Source organism: Papilio polytes, unplaced genomic scaffold, assembly GCF_000836215.1.
Source record: "Papilio polytes unplaced genomic scaffold, Ppol_1.0 DF824047.1, whole genome shotgun sequence".
Lineage (NCBI taxonomy): Eukaryota > Metazoa > Arthropoda > Insecta > Lepidoptera > Papilionidae > Papilio > Papilio polytes.
The window spans coordinates 4,024,130-4,039,325 of record NW_013525157.1 but is presented as its reverse complement, the minus strand read 5'-3'; positions in this window follow the sequence as shown (position 1 = coordinate 4,039,325).

Here is a 15,196-nt window from a genome sequence, read left to right as displayed (position 1 = left end):
ATCCCCCAGAAATGTCCGGTTCCCGAGGGATACGTAACTTTTTGTAATTTATATAGTTTGTATGTTTTCTAATATCACGCGGACGAAGTCGTGGGCATCAGCTCGTATATTTATAAATCTTAATGTGGCATGGCTTGAACCCATATTGATCTCTGTATATTCGATGTATATATCTCGAGTTGTTCAAAAGGGGCCCATTGAATGGTCTTATATCGCGATTGATTTCCGAGTATGTCGTAGTGGCGTTGTAGGGTTGGCGCGGCTGGTAGCGTCGCCGTGGGTGGTCCTGCTGACGTCTCTATGAGTCGCCGGCCTCAACCATGAACATGCAACTAATTGTCCTTATAATTCAATACATTTACTATGATCGTGGATAGTGAAGAGTATCCTTGATATACAAAATAGGATAAGGGATAGGTTCTTTTATGTGAGTTCCCTTTTAATTTACTATCTGCATATTTAGTCAATGTTATAATGATGCTATGATTTTATCAATGACTAGCTGTTAGCTCAATGACTAGCTCGCGACTTCGTCCCTGTGAAATTAGAAAATAATAAATAATATAGCCTATATTTCTCTCAGATAAATGACCTTTCTAATTGTGAAAGAATTTTTTTAATCGGCCCATTAGTTATTCTAATACAAATCTTTTCTCTTTATAATATTAGAATATATTGTTATTTAATTTATGCTTATTATCTACAAAGTTACTTGCCTACATTCAATTTATACTATGGTAATAATCAATGTTAAAATACAAGTAGAATAATACATGTCATGTATAATATAATATAATAATACATGTCTTATTATATAATAATAATACATGTCAATACATGTCAGCATATGTCACAACATATGTTAGTGTGTGTGTAATATTCTCATGTGGACAGTACATGTTGCGTTATGTTAGAAGTTGGTGTAACTTGGTTGGTGTAACTTATAGCGCGTACATGCGAATCTAAAAATCCATTATTATCCTTTAATATAAAGAAATTATGGAGTCTCTATTCAAACGCACCCTTAACGTAATAACGGGTCACGTTTATTGCCGATGCACAAGTTTTTGCTAAGAACTTAATTAACATTTAAGGCAATAGCAAGATAACTAGCTTAACCGGTACACTGTGGACTTAAAATTTACATGCGTAACTACTTTGGTTTGCATTGGTAATGCGTATACCTTCAAGCTTATGCGACAACCACACCTGTACTAGTAATTGAAATAAATAATTACTAAAGGCAGCCTTGAGGGGTGGTTAGAGTAAGACAATTTTAACAAAGCCTGCGGCATAATTTAAACACATTTTTGGAACAAGTTCTTAAGATTAAGATATTGGAGTAAGTGAATTACACATGCTCAAAGTTAACTTTGTTAATCAATGTGCAAAGGAAAATCGTGGTGTTAAAATTTGGTGCCCAATTGTTGTTGCAGACTCCCGAGAGAAAAGAACTATACGTATGTTAAGTTAGATCTGGCAACACACGAGGCTGTCGACGTTTATTAGATACTTTAGAATAAAAAAAACTTCCGGCTCATACAAATCCTCTTAAAGTACAAATTCATTTGACATTAATCATTCAACGCGACAAGATTTTGGTACACTCACAAAGCGTAAATAAAAAATGTCGTAAGAGAGCTTATACCTTTCTGACAGGCACTCGCGACCGCGGTCATAACTTTAAACGCAAACACCGCGAAAGGTTACTAAAATCTCTTCTCTTGGTAACAAAAAGCCCTTATAAATAAAAACATAAATAGCCATATATGAAGCAATAAATTTGTTTATTGTACAATAAAATAATGTAGCGAGTCGAGCTGGGTGGTCCGCGCAACAAAAAGCAGCGCAAGATGGCTGCCCCCGCCATAGACACGTGACGCGACCTCGTCCTCCTCTATAGTCTGCGTTAACACTTAAAAGAACTCCATATTTTAACAATTAAATCTTTTTTAATTTCCACTGTAGATTAAGTTATAATTTTTTTCACTAAATAATTAAAATTAAAATGCGAATGTTTACTTTTTTGGTGAAAAAATTAAGTAACTATTAGTACGTTCCGTTTTTATACTAATAGGGTACTTTCCAACGATAAGGTGGACAAAATTAAAGTTGTACCTTGCATTTTAGTTTGTACACGTACATATTAAAGGGCCCATGCTAAATAAAAAAAATGGCAGGTGATTAACAATAGACAATATTTCTTGTCCTGTCTTCGTAATTTTATTTACTATTATTTATTTTTCTAGCTCTATAACATTTGTAAGGAGTGTGCGTGACATGGTGCTTGCATACGAAACCACTCGGCGGAACAATCGAGCCATTGTCTAGTTCCAACCACGCATTAATTAAATAATACCCACGAATTGTTCACGTAATGACTTAATTTTGTAAACTCACTGCCACATCACATTTTGGGGTCATCAAGATCAAACTAAAAAGTTACTTTGTATTAAACCAACTAATTCCATAGTAAAAAGTAATTTTTTAGACTATAATAACCAAATTACTTTTTGGAAATCACCAAAAATTTTGTTGTGGTTACTTCCACTAACATAATCTAGTTACTATAGAATTTTAAGATATTTCTTTTCAAAACTATACATCTTACAAATATTGTAATTGCGAATGTTTAGATAGATGGATGTTTGTTAGTGTGTAGCCTAAACGGCTGAAGGGATCTCAATGAAATTTGGTAAAGATGTAAAGGATATTCTGGAAGAACACATAGGCTACTTACTTTTGTTTTTTTATTCCACGCGGACGGAGTCGTGGGCGAAAGCTAGTCTGTAAATAAAATCAAGTAAAGGAAAATTATAAACATTATTTTACGCTGCGTTACACGATACCTATAGTCACGTACAAATCTTTACTCTAGCCATAAAGAGTGCTAACTGAAGTGTACACAGTCCGCGAGTGTTGCCGTGTAATTACATATCGTACGACACTCGCCCTCGACCATAACACTACAATTTCGTAGCAATAACTACGCGACAAGTAAAAGCGAAGATAATTGATGTAATGTCGACGCGAGTTAAACTTTATTGCTAGTTAAATATCGCTATTACCAACAATCATTGCTTTAAACGGCCACTTTGTATTTAGTAACTTTATGCTACGCATGGCTAGGCTAGGGTTGCCAATTTTCTTTGCTATTTGAACTTTTCTTTACATTTAGGTAAAATATATCTTTTAATGTCTCGTTTTGTATAGTTATAATAGATCTAATAATTTAAACTTTAAAAGCTTTCCTAAGCCCTATAGTTGTCACTTAAAGAAACCCTACTATAATTGTTACAAATAAGACAATGCACATTGCAAGGAAGTATTTTATACCCATTTATGATTTTATTATTTCATGACATTGGCATCCCTTAAATCTCTAGAGGTGAATATAAAGGGAAACATAAGTAATAACAACGTTATTTTAAAGGCATATCGACACCGTTTCTGCGTCTTTCGAATAAACTCTTTTATGAGTGTTCAACTTTGACCTTGCCAAGATCAATTTCAGTTTGTCTACTTGACGCCATGGTCTGTTGGTACGCACCTACCAAGTGAAAAAGGATTTTTAGAATACTCTGGGCTTGCTAACGACATTTATTTTTATATATTATGATAATGCATAAAACTTCGAAATAAAACAACAGTCAAAAGAAAAAAAGACCAAAGATTATCAGAATATAGAACGATAAATCAAAGTGCGCCTAAACAACGAACCGGATATCCACAACAAATTACATAGTTTGCATGTCTGAAGGGACCGCCCGGCTTAATGTCTCTATATGGTTGGTGCAAAATGATGGCTGATTGGGCATGCCACGCCGCTCGCTTCGCGCGAAGCTTCTCGGTAGCAGGCGGCGTTGCTAAAGGATACTTTTTATCTCTCATAGAGTTATGTCTCTGAGAGACAAAATGAGCGAAACGTACTAATGGTACCATTATTGTTTCGCATAAAAAAGACAGTATATGACAAATAAATATTAAAAGTTTTGGGATTAAATGTATGATACTTAATAGAGCGAATAGAAAGAAATTAACAAATAAAGAACCTTCTGAGTTATAAGCTAGAAAGACAGAGAAGTAAAGTTTTAAATTTTTTTATTACTTTTAAGTTTAAGTAAATAATTACATAACCATTTAACTTAACTAACTAAAAATCCAGCATACAAAAACTATGCTACTTAAAAAAACTTGTGACATCTTCGTATCACGTCATGTCTGCAACTTATTCTTTGTCCAAATTCGAACCAACAATGTATAATTTTAGGGAAGACAAGGTGATTAGGCGGCGACAGGCTCGATTAACTGTCGGCAAACTCGGTCAAAAGTCGGATGAGGATGTCTCAAGCGGGTAGGTTCTTACCTGGATTGAAACCTTCGTATAAGAAAAAGGTCGAAATATTTCGGAAAATTGAGAAATTTATAATTGCTATAACACCGCTAATTTGCTTTAAATTAAAAATGTTATGCACATTTTTATTGCCTTTGTGCAATCTCGCAATTAAACAAATGGCTATTGTACTACGGTGTACCCGCCACTTTGCCCCCTTTTATTGTAAAAAACAAAAAAAAGGGGAAAATTCTCTTTGATTCCGAGATGTGTTGAAATGAGTTAATGTTACTTAACATAATTCGCTTACGTTATTACTTCCTACTAAAAACTATCGGTATTATAATTTTTTATCGTGCCTGCCAATAAAGTTTGATTGATTAATGATCGATTGGACATTACTAAACTTCGAAAAATATTGCAAACGAAAGTAAAAACGAAGGAAATAACTAAGCATATAGGCATTGCATAAAAATGAATTGTTATTCCGTCTATTAAAATCTACTATGGATAATCAGAGATGTTTATTTCTATTTAAATGTCACAAATTAGTTAAAGAATAACCTTCCTTGTAGATGTTAATCACCAGATCACTACCAATGTATCATGAACGTTTAGATCATTCCTCTTGCAACAACAAATGAGCCTGTAACATCTTACAACACACCTTCACGATGTCAAGGGTAAAACATCGAATCTTTCTTGGTCCTACTTTAAGTTAAAATTGAAGTCAATTAAGTGTTCTTCATTAAAGCGGAGAACCTTATACTATTTTACTTGTAGACCCTTTTGTAATAATTGGTGCTTTCGTTAAACACTGTAGCTACATTTCTTCAACTTGTGAACCTCAACATGCCGCCTTCGGGAATCATCTAAAGTAACTAACCGTATTTAAAATATGTTGAAATTGCAAATGGTGTGATAAATCACACTTTACGTAACGTAGAGAACTTACGGTGAACTATTTTATCAATACTCCTTTATGTACGTAAACTGTCAAGTCGTATTTATAACTTGTTAAATTTAAAAACAAATCGTTAATGTAGCAAATTACTTTAAATAAAAAAAACAACACAACATTTAGTTGTATATTTATTTACTTATGTGTGCTGTATTAAAAACTTAAAGCTACGGCGTGCTAATTGACGTATAATATGAGTAGATTATATACTTAAAAAAGGTAGCGATTTTGTCGCGATAAGTGAGGATGCGCTGAGCGTCGGGCAAATTCGGCAGCGGCGCGGCGCGGCGCGACTCTTCGATACATTACGCCAGGTGGAAAGAACTGCGGTTTGCTAGACATTTATTAGCAAACTTTCGTTAAATTGTTTTATTATCTTTATTAAGGATTATTATTAATTACAATTGAAAGTAATGCAAGACTTAAATGAACTTAAACGGATTTAGAATATGTCTTATCTCTGTAATAACTTAGGTAGGTACTCGTTTGTTATATTGCCATTGTGAACGGTTTATCTTTTTTGTTTCATCGTTAAGCTTCAAATCATTGAACAACTAATCTCCTAAGATTAAATTCCGGATATTGAAATGAGTGGCAGATAAATAACCCCTTTTTAAATGTTGTCCAATAGACAACTAGCGATATAATCTTCATCATCAATTCCTATCAGAAACAAATTAAAAAGAAACAGTTAGAACAATTATAAATATAATTTGACGGCATATCGCGGTCCATAGGGCACGGGGAGCGGTCCGTCAATCGCATCTCAAATGAATCGCTTTTCAATCTCGACGTCAGCGTCAGCCGGCACGAGCGTCAATCGGCGTATCGATGTCCATCGGTAGCGGCTAGCGGAGGTCGAGCGGGCAGCGGGCCGGCGCGGAGCGGCCCTGCCGCGTGGGTGGGCTCCGCGTGTGGCCGCGCGCTGGGTGGCCCGGCCCGCGCACACACACGCCGCACTACACACGCCCGCACCGCAAATAAACACGATCATCAGCTAGCGATACCTCACTCCGGATAGAGCGCGAGCGGAGCCATTGCGAGCGACGAGCCCCGACGCCCGACGTCCGTGCGGGGACCTCGCAACCTCGCATCACACCAACACACAATAACCCACTGACACTAATTGCCTAATCGTATTAACGATAATGCCTCCTTCTATTTATGGTACGACTGCAACAACCATTCGGGTTTTAACATCCATAAACTGGCAACTTATCCAGTCGTCTTTCATCACTTTATCTAAAACTCGTAAGAGTTGACTATGTGGCATAAAGTATCAATCATTTATTACATGTTACACAGCCAACGCTGTCCATTATTGTTATTCGATTATGTGAAATGCTATAAAGCAAGTTTACTCAAAATTCGTATTCCTTTTTCGTCTTATTTAAATCCGTTCAACTATTAAGAACATTTGAAGTGTGATCACGATATGTTAATGTATACACTCTATAGTATACACTGTTTATATGCAGTAGGTAAAGTTAGTAAGTGAATACAAACCTTCACATAATATTTGAGTGCTGTGTATATCAAATCTCTCTATCTAACCCATATGTCCTTTATGTTGCTATCCTGCTCTCACAGCAGCTCAGCATAAAATATTTTCATCTAGTAGCAATCTGTATTAAATGTAGCATATGCACGTGAATGAGTCTACACATTCATTGACTATAAAGCGATTGTCACTTCTTTCTCAATTTAACTATCACTTGTATAGCCAGTGGCTGGTACGAGTGAGGACAGACTTCTAGCGTAAGCGCTGTGATTTTTTTTATGTCTCACCGTTCTTATACGCCTTTTTGTGTCCGTCTTACTACGTACCTATAAGTCTCTGTACCATTTACTGTAATCTTTTTCCATCATAAAATAATTTTCTACGGCACTACAAGTTCAATATAAAACCCATTCACCGAAGCGAACCGCTGCGTCGTAAATATTGTAGTAAGAACGGCAAAGTACGAGACACGAATGATTGTAAACACAAGAGTACAAGAGATCCGATCACAACAAGACCCTTTGCGAGATGTTTAGTCCTAGGAACAAGTAAATTCTACATAAATAGACATTTTAAATATACTAAACATTGATAAAACCATTAGTTTCTTTTACACTAAAATATGGATTCATTGACCAACATACAAACCCCCTTTCTCTAAATAAATTACTACCGATAAATTACTTTGATTAGAGTCGGTTATTAAAAAACAACTACCTAACTGGACTTAGATATCTGGTGTCAAAAATATGACAAGCCATCGTATCTAAATACACGCACGAAATATAAATCACATTAGCCGACTCTGTAGCTCACGAGGCGTAAAATTAGTGTAGGTTTCCATTGTCAAACCGCTTGTAAAATACGTATATACATCCCTGTCACTCTGTTTAAATGAAAAGAGACAACGATATGTTTGAAGAAGTTGTTTCAGCAGTGGAATTTCTCGGTTACTTTCTACGTATACGCACGCGTGCTTTAAGTTCACGCTGTAATTAACTAGACAACTAGTTATAGTAAACTCTTAACTGTAACTGATATCAATCGGAATTCTTTTCCTTGTAAGTTCTATTATTTGTATTGATAGAAGTAATTCAAATGAGCATATTTGTCTAGATGAAATTTAAACAAAGATATTGAACCTCCGACTTCAATTTCGAACATACTTTGATGAGACAATTTTCATGTACAGTCAGAACAAAGGGAATTTATCTGAGCCTAGTGCACCAGTGATGCTTGTCAATAGGTACTATCTACAAGCACTGTCTTATGGTTTAATCTGCCTTGTGTTTAACAGAATTTAACCTTTTGAATGAAAATGTTTGTATAAAATTTAAAATTCCCAGCTTTATTTATTCGCTAACTACCTTATTATAAGTATAGATTACATCAGGGAGAATTTAATACAGTAATATTTCAAGGAGTCGTTATCCCCGGGAGGAGGTAGGAGGGCACGAGGAGCACAAGAGGGACCAATCAATGGCCGGTATCGGCATATCATCTTTACGATGCCAAATTTTTTAACGATCCTTATTCAGTCGCAATAAATTACTTTAACGTTGGTCGTTGAAATTCATGAACGGCGTCGAGTAAGTTCTTTTGGATAATCGGGTACGACAATCGTCGCCTCGGGCGGCCGCGGCTGCTCCGCCGAGTATTGTGCTGGCGTTTTTCGGATTTTTATGTATCCATTGTTTGTAACGGGCTGTTTTATTGCCCAGTAGCCTCCCAGCGTGATCGCGAAACAAAGGTAATACCGCTACGCGAGAGTTTTAATGACACACGGCGTGATGCCAGCCCCTAACACCCTGGCCCCTACCACCAGCAGTTCGTGCCTCCAACACTGCTGAATATTTCGTCACGGTTCACTTTAAATTAAGTAGTTACGAGTTTGTACACCGTTTATATTAAAGTTCAGGACAATGCTTCAAAGTATTTTTTAACCGTCTAAATTCAGAGAAAAATGTAAATATTTCTCAATTTCCATTTCGAAAAAAAAAACAAAGAAACCCACAATGTCAGATCGGACTTTGGAGATCCCTAAAAGACTACATTTTTTTTAATTTGGTAGCAATGTCAGGCATTTCTTAATATTTTATTGCACGGAGTTCTTCTCAATTATCATTACGACCATAAACAATTAAAAAGGACTCGGGGATCGTTTCCAAATAATAATGTAACGATGACATACAATTAACATGCCATAGACAATTGCGTTCACTAATGACGGACCACCGGCAGCCGCGTTACAAAACTATAACTCAAAGCCGAAATACAGACACTCATAAAAACAATTAACTCCGACCGCTTTACCATAAAAGAGAGTAACATGACCAATCTCGGAGCAATTAAGGATTCTAATGGCAGGAAGGGATAGTAATGTACGTGGCCGCCATCACTGGGCGTTTAGTCTATGCTCCTAGAACAAAGATTATAAATTACAAATGGCCGCCACTTATTTGCCGCTTTATAGCCTATACAGAATATTTAATGAAGCACAAATAAATAAGCTACAAATAATATTAACGATCCCATTTTAAAATATTTACGACAATTCAATAATTACAATATTTAGTTAAACGATTTGTTAATTACTTTACCGTAGACGTAAATTGCTATTAATTTTACAATCAAAATCATTTAACTACATAGACTTTATAAATCGATTAGATAATTATTAACATATGCACGTTTAATTTTGTAATACGTCGTAATATTCCATTGCCTTAAATAAAATTTTATATCTGTAATGTCAATTAAAACTATAATGTAATATGCTTCTCGTACTGAACCCGTAATTCCAAAATCTAACTGTTTATTTTAATAACATAGTAATCATACTTCATTATATAATGAAGCGTAATTATGAGCCATCTTCTGATTTATAAAATTAACTATAAAAAAGTATTAACTTACAGTTTTACTCGAAAATCATGTTAACAATGAAACAAGCGACGCACACCCACAAAGAACTTGTTAGTTTCGACGTCAAACATGAAGGACTTGTCAGTTATCTACGCGCAGTGATTGATCGGAAGATATATTTGAACGAACTCTATTCCGTTCTTCCGTCTCATAAACATTAGCCTAATAAAAAAGGTAAAATAAATATTTGGGTTTTAAGTTATCTAAAAAATAAGCAAAAAACCAAAAGTGCAATATAATAATAATTAGCTTAATGACTAAGCAATCATTTTTGAGATTAGCTGTTGCCCGCGACATCGTCACGTACATCACATTATAACAGACACTCCAATTTTATTACACATATATCTATAATATAGATAGATATAGATTCGTATAAGACATCAGCTATTTATCAAATGTTCTGCAATCGTGCCAATACTTTTACTTTCATTGTTCATTTCATAAATCGTTTATCGATATTAACAAATGGAAATGTAACAATTGAAAATCGATTCGGTACATTGTCGGTAGTTGCATCAGAGTTGGTTGAAAACCATCGTGGGTGGTCGGGGCAGGCCGCGTCATAATCAATTTGTATGCCCTTCGGTGCGCAGAGCACCTCCACCCCGCTCCTCTTTGCTTCCTTGCTTCTTGTATTGTAAGAATCAAACTTTATAGGAGCTGGAAATACGAACTAAATGGATTAGGTGAAAGGTGTCATAACTAAGGGAGTAACTACTGAAAATACGGTTTAAAGTTTCGGAGGACAGAAGCTTGATGCGCCAACAATAAACAGCGTGGGTTAAAGACGGGTAGATGATGAAACTTTAGTGGTTTGTGGTTAGCGTTAGTATGTGTAGGTGAATTCAAGTTGTACCTATTCCTTGTGCATAGTACACGCAGTATCACGACCCCGTATTCCCTTACATCCTTTCCATACTAAATATAGTTGTGTTCTCAGGGTCCTACGCAATGGCGAGCTTCCATAAACTTTGTATAGTACTGTATCATAGGGCATGGCACATGGATCTCCCTTTCGTCACGCACCCCGCCTGTCATCTAGAAACTATTTTTATAATGCCCGTGTGAATTGAAAATCTTCTATATGAGATCTAGTTTAAATTGTATAGAACATAGACTATATAATCTTATCCCGTTTCGAAAATTGTGTCTAAAATAATAACACTTATAAATAGAAAGTTTTATGTAATACATATTTAATGTAAAATAATAAAATCATATCAAAATTACAGCGTTTTTATACTGATCATATAGATATATTGTAATAGAAATACATGAACGTACCCCATCCTATTACTAAAGTTTCTGTGAAAAGAAATCGGACCACAAACTTGAAGACAAAAGGACAAACAACGTATAAAAGTGTTATAGTTAGTGCTTACATTAACGCAAATTGTAAAGAGCGCATGGACAATCGATGCGGAGGTGTTATTCATAGAAATTTATATAATAAAGATACGCGAGCCGAGCCGGGCCACCCGCGTCGCCTCGCGCTCTGCGGCTTGTTTATGGTCAACTTTCGCAAACAATGCACCAATGCCCTGGTGTGGGATGGCTCAATTAGCACAACACAACAGATAATGGTCTACACAATAGCCCGTGAATACCTTCATACCAGAGACACCGAGAATGGGGGCTAAAAGAAAAGATTTATGCCTTTTCTTTATCTAGCTGTCCAATAGTTAAGATCCTTTTGTCATTAGTCAGCTTTCGAGCTATGCTTGAAATGCATCTTAATTTTATTTCTGTTATAATATACCTAAACTGGAGCTTGTTTTTTATGTCTTCCTTTCCAAAGTCGATCCTTTTCCCGTGTCCAAGTAAACTCAAACAATGACATCACAAAAATCGAAAGTAAACAGCGATAATCAATCATTAACGAGTAATTGTCGGTCAGTGTGCGGCAGCTACTGAGAAAAACTGAAAGTCGGTTAATGTCGGCCAACACGGAGGTTCCCAGGGACGTTTTTTGAACGTTTTCGTTTCGTCAAGGTGGCCGCGACTGCGACGGCTGAACAAACTCCCCGAGCGAACCATCGATAATTCACTCTTCAATCTACATTTTATCCACTCACTGTTTCCACTGTCTAAATTATAAAATACACTATACTTGGTACGATCATAGATCACAGCTTAAACAAAACGCAATAAAGAATTGTATTATATCAGTAAATTTACCTATTATAACCATTAACACATTGTTGATTTGTACATATTACTAAGCATGATTAATTTTAATTAATTTATATTAGTTGTAATTAACGTGATTCAACGTTTGTTATTAAAAAGTAAAACATCATTTTTTGTGAGCGCTGTGTACGCCTGTCATCTGTATGTTCTTCTGCTTCTTTGTTTCTCATTGTATACGGCATATTAATTTGGTTGTGAACCTTGAACATGCAATTGGTGTACCTTTCCAATAAATAAATAAATAAATAAATAAATAAATAAATAAATAAATGATCCTGGCATAAATGGATTTCTGCTCATGCTAATATTATAATTATTGTACTTGATAAATATATAATAAACAATACAAATCTTAGTTATTAGTTCATGATAAACACCAAGTCATTGCCGATCTCTACTAGTCTATTAAAATCAACGTAGTACAATGGAAACAGTCATCACCGTCAGATGTCGGTCACGGCTGGACCGTGCTTCCTCGTTCGGATGCGATTCGCCGACGCCGCGCGATTATTTACTTAAAGCCCCGCCGTACCCTGCCCGCCGTGAGAACGATCCGACTCGATTCCATCGTAAATAAACAATTTGTTTACTGTATCAATAACAAAGAGACATTTAAACAGTTTCCTGTGCCCGCTGCGACAGCTTTTATTTTACTACGTATTTGCAGGACGATTATTCGTGTTTCATGCTACAACAAGATCTAATTTCTAACGTTCATAAATTGCGGATAACTACATTTTTTGTCTTTTTGTGTAATGAAAATCATTGCTTTAACAACTTTTAATATTTTGTTAAAACATTTTTCGCATCCATTTACGATGTTTGTTCTCGTACTTGCTTTCGACAGTTTTGAGAAAGCCCCCTACAAATGGGCTAAATAAAAAAAATGTTAGTGTAACGAAGTGTCAGCCAGCGATGTGTTTGCTGAGACATTTATCGGGCCCTTGTTAGTTCGAGTGGCAGCGGATAAACAACGACCTTAATACCTCGTCTGTGGAATAGCTCCAGGATTTCGAGAAGTTTTGCATTGTTACAGAATACGGTGACAATGATTATGCACTTTAAAGGATTCTGATGTAATTCAGAATTATTTAAGTTGTGTTCTACCAGTAAACATGCATTTTTGACAAATGATACTACAATGTTCTTACATTTTTATTTAAAATATGCTAATCGTTTTTAAAAAATATAAATGCTTCATGCTTACATTTTGTTAGCGGTTTCCAATACAATTTAACACTCAATAACAAAGTTTGTGATTAAATTTCTTTTATGTTAAAAATCTATAGCGACTTTTTATAAGCATGAAAACAACCAAGTTTAAAAAATGATATCCTCGCCTCCGTGTTTAGTGTAGTGTCTCTAGTTTGTAGACATTATGAGTAAGGCAGTGTACTGTGTACTCAGGGCGCGCACAGTAGCTGTCGGGGCTACCTGTGCTACGCCGGCCCTGCGTCCGCCGCCCGCACTCCCCCGGCTAAACAACGCGAACCATTCTTATCATATCTTAAAAATATTACCTAATACTCAGGTAACACAGGGATTTCAAATCCAAATACCGCAATAAAACAAACCAAAAGTTTGAAATAATTTATATAGATGTTGCTTTTTCAGCTTAATTTTGTTTTATAATTAATTCCTCGCTCATTTTACGTCTACATGACCGCAAGTTTATATCATGCCGAAGAGAACCGAACCATAAATCTTACCTCTGAGACACGTTTTAAAGCGAAAAAAGTAACACATGTCCAAGTTGTGTTTTAGAGGGACTAATTTCCTTTAGGGATTTAATTTTTTTTCATCGTCCTTATTTTGTGAGTGAAACAAGAAAGGCGTAGGTACCGTACCACCCACGACGCTTCGCGGAGACAACGCCAGAGGGAAGGGTTCGGAGATAGTCATGTCAAAATTTACGATACTACATAAATAATTTAGCTCGTGTGAAAATGTTTTAAATTATTTATTTTTAGCTCCTACCAATACTTATACATAATTGCGTTACCCAAAACCTATATTTAAGTAAATATTTTTTTTTAAATCTTAAACTTATTAAATTTTATGATTGTAAAATGGCACCTATGGCCATTGCCACATACCCATGTATCCTATAGGAACAAACGCGTGCGTTAAAGTACTGCATATCTTCAATCACTTCACCAGCAACATATTAAGAACTGGTGGCATATTTCCTTCTATAAGAAAGCAATATGATAAGACAACTTACTATCGCTACATTGCGGTATTACCGCCCTAAGATATGTCAGGTTCATACTAACACAGTTGTGACGGCCACTTATAAATTGTATGGACACACTGACGCCATTTAGTGTTCACATTATGCCAGTTGATTGCCAGTCCAGTTATAGAGCGCTACTGACCAACTGTACTGGTGAAGTGTAAACCAGGCTTGACTTGACTTGCCGCTGCGATCATTCACCGTAAATGCCACATAAACGCTACCTTTTTGTCGTTACCGTGGAACTTGCGTTTATTATATTAATGCCAACAATATTTTATTCACTTACTGAAGTACTCTTGCACTTCATTGTTAATTTAAAGTTCTTGGTTAAAAATTATTTTCCTTAAGTTTCAGTGTTTCGTTCATAAAATTACACCACTAGCGTTCGTTCACATACAACATAAATCGTTTTATTCCATTACGAAAATATAAAAAATCTTACTAACTCAATCCACACTCCATAAATTACAATAAAGGACATTTGTAATCTTTGACCCTCGCAATGTAAACTAAAAGGATCGGTCACAATGCGGAAAATAAAAAACAAAACAATGTTTTATTAACAACTGATTATTGCTGACATTTTAAACGCCATATACGTGGAATACATCTGTTTTTAGCTTAAAATTATGTCGCCCGCAATAAATAACGGAGCAAAATTTACGACTAACTCGTGCAATTTCGCCTTTTATCCTACTTTTAACAATAAACGACATTTATGTTCATATTAAATCTGTGAATAAAACAAATTATTACTGTTAGCAGATGCGATAATCGGTTACCAAAACAATCAGCATTGCTAATGCAAGCATCGCATTTTATCAATGTGTGCGTATCGTGTATACGTAAACAATAAGCACACAGACATTGTGTCGGCTCTACTTGGGTGGTCCGCGGTCGTGTGGGTGGAAATAAGGCCGAGATTCGTACCGACACTAGTATAGTGTCAGAATCGCGGATGGCTTATCATCAGTCGCATCAATCTGGTGCGACTGCACCAACGCGTTGCTACTCGAGGCGTCATACGAATTAGTCGACGAAACA